We start from the raw sequence: 3312 nt of genomic DNA on the forward strand, positions 1-3312 counted from the left end.
ATCCTTGAAATCAAGTACATTAAACATGCCAATCAATACGATAATACTGAACCAATGTAAATCATGTCATGTTCTGTTGTAAATTCATATTGCTGTTGTAGATATCAATAATTTTATATGAAAAAGAGTCGTCCACTCTATGCCCGCGGCCCCCCATCGCAATAATCTCCTTATGACTCCCATCGTTTATCCATGATCATGATCTATTGATTTAAAGACACAGCCCTCGCCCCACCATCCTGTACAGGTATCACTCCAACCACATGTCAAACCATTATACGTGTTTCAGTATCCAATAAGCAATCAATTAATCAATATTAGAGCAATCATATCAATAATCATAGCATAATCGATCAATCTATCAATTTCAGTCAAATAGGAATCAATACAAAAATCGAGTATAACAGTAGTCTATCGAATTACACAAAAAATCTTGCAAAAAGACCAAATTCTGAATTTCTCCAAATTACACACAGAATAACCACGGCATCAATGCAAAACCTATCAAGTCTATAGATCCCAAATCAAATCAAGTCCTGAATAATTTTTCTATTCAATTTTAAAATCGCGTAGAAGTCAATCAGACGATAAATCATCGTAGAACAATAGTTCAAATCTGGTACAATCTATCTATAACATTACTAAAAGTTGTGCGTGAACAGTCTGTCAATACAAAACAGGTCAAAAGTCGACAAAAACAAACAAAAACATGCACAACCTCGATCAAAATAGCAAAATCTCCGAAGAACAAATAGGTTCGATCCTACAGCGAGAACAAACAAATCTTCTAAACAGCGTCGTCGGACCGAAAAGCGCTCCGTTGCCTCCAAAAACCAAGCTTCATTCTTCTCCCTTCTCTTTCTCTCTCTGCCTTTGTCTTCCTTTCCAAAATGAATCCCAAAATATCTAAAAATCGATATTATTAACACTGATCGTCCTGGACGATCCAAAAATTTCGTCCTGGTACGATGGTTCTCGGACAAATTTCGGTACAGACGAAATCCCAAAATTGTCCCGGCGCGGACCTTCCTCTGGAGACAGAATTTCTACCAGACGGATCGTCCCGCACTGCTCCAGGTTCTACAGACGAAAATGCAATTCTCACAAATTCTTCAGTTCATCCAAGTACTAGATCCAGTCGTACAGACGAACTGCCAATCAGCTTTTTGAAGGGTTTTACAATTTTTTTCAAGCAAACATTTTAATGTCATTTTAATTTTATGGTATTATATAAATAAATATAAAAATCTAGGTATAATATACTTAAATATATAAAAATTCAATAGTAAGTAAATAACTATTAATTGGGGCTACAAACGAATCGAGCCGAGCCGAGCAAGTGCTTGTTCATATTTGAGTTTATCTATTATCAGCTTGTTCTTACCTAGTTCGAACTTGATTTGCACTTTTCTATTTATGTTCAAGCTTGGTTTGTTTAACTTAATGCATGTTCATGATTGATTTTGTGTTTGATTCATGTTAGGCTCATTTCATGCTTATCAAGCTTTTAAAAAATAAATCTTATCGAGCTATAAATGAGCTATTGTTGGATATTGGTCCAAGATTTAGGATTGTACTTTCTTTAATTTCTTGAATGGCTTGTATTGCCAATTGTGCAGCTATTTATTGCCTATAATTAGAGGCTATAGGTTGTAATTGGTATGATTAAGAAATAAGATTTGAGTTCAACTCTCTGTGTCCTTCCCTATCTCCCTCCTCTCCCAAGAAGCTCAAAAAGGAAGTGCTCTTCCTCTCATTCAAGATCCTAACATTTGGTATCCGAGCCAATCAGAGAAAATCAACCTAGCTGAAGGAGGAGGAGGTTTTCATGTCTAAAGAAATCGATTTAGAGACTGTTAGAAGGACCTGCGACTGAGGTTCAATCGGAAGAAGTTGGAGCTGCTGATGTCAAAAGCCTTGTGGTGATGATAGTCTCTCTTTGTTGACTGTTGGCCACAAAATTATCTTATTATCGGACTTTAGGATATGCAGACATGACGTTCTTTTGCAAGAAATGATCTTAAATGGAATATTACTCGATGACCTATGGCTATAGACAGGTTTTCTGGCCGATCATATGGATTTGGTTTTGTCACATTTGATGAAAAAAGAGCAATGGAAGATGCCATTGACGAAATGAATGGAGTCAATCTTGATGGGCAGTCTATCACTGTAGATAAAGCTCATCCACAAAGTTTCGGTAGGGATCGTGATGGAGGGCGTGACTATGACCGGGACCGGGCCGGGATCGGGATCATGGTGGTCGTAGTTCTGGTGGAGGACGAGATCTTGGCAGTGGAGATAGTTTCAAATGTGGAAAACCTAATTGTTTTGCCAGGGAATGCTCTTCTGGTGATAGTGTCAGGGGGAATAAATATGGTAGCAAGGATGACAGGTAGTAATCGGTAAAGCTCGGAGTCGGAGCATGTGCGGGCTATTTGGTTCCGTGGATATGTTGTTATTGGAATCAAGAAGAAGTACATTCTTGATAAAGAAATTAGGCAAGGGAGGTGTTCTCAGGCATGGCCTGATGCCGTGCAGGTTAGGTCAGTAGAGGCATTACATACAACGTACAGTGAAAGCATGCAGGTCGGCAGGCTAGGATAGATGTGCGAGGGGCATTGGGATGAGCAGGGTGAGGCATTGCACAGTGCTTGGTACACGGGTGGATATGCACATGGTGTTGTTGGAGCCGAATTGGATGAGCACAAGGCGGGAGGCAAGAGGCGCATTGTTCAGGCATGAGGCACTGTACTGTGGCTAAATGTGAGGAAGAAGTGATGCAGGTGTGTGTGAGCTAGGACTTGTGAAGTAGGAAACTCAAGAACTTGGTGGTGCAGTTCTTGAGGGGTTGTTAACCGTCTGATGGATGTAATTGGCAGGGAAGACCGTTGGGGATGTTCTTTGTGGACAACAAATATCATTTTTGTTGTGTAAGTTTAGGAGCAAGGTATTGGTCCAAGATTTAGGATTGTACGTTTTTGGTTTCTTGAATGGCTTGTATTGTCATTGGTGTAGCTATTTGTTGCCTATAATTAGAGGTTATAGGCTGTAATAAGTATGATTAAGAAATAAAATTTGAGTTCATCTCTCTCCCTCTCTCCTTCCCTATCTCCCTCCTCTCCCAAGAAGCTCAAGAAGGAAGTGCTTCTTCCTCTCATTCAAGATTCTAACAGCTCTGCTTCTAGATATTTATTAGCTTAATAAAAGAGCCTTATTGAGCCTACTAACAAACAATTATATCGAGCTTATTCACGAATATATCTAGTAAGTATTTTCAAACTATCAAGTAAGCCTATGCAAGAACATATA

The 3312-nt window shown here is 39.1% G+C and overlaps 1 pseudogene; it reads left to right on the forward strand.

Annotated features, from left to right (window-relative positions):
- Positions 1-968: 968 nt before the first annotated feature.
- On the forward strand, positions 969-2399 carry LOC110113725 (annotated as a pseudogene).
- Positions 2400-3312: the final 913 nt, after the last annotated feature.

Source organism: Dendrobium catenatum, unplaced genomic scaffold (genome assembly GCF_001605985.2).
Source record: "Dendrobium catenatum unplaced genomic scaffold, ASM160598v2 original_scaffold_3623, whole genome shotgun sequence".
Taxonomy (NCBI): domain Eukaryota; kingdom Viridiplantae; phylum Streptophyta; class Magnoliopsida; order Asparagales; family Orchidaceae; genus Dendrobium; species Dendrobium catenatum.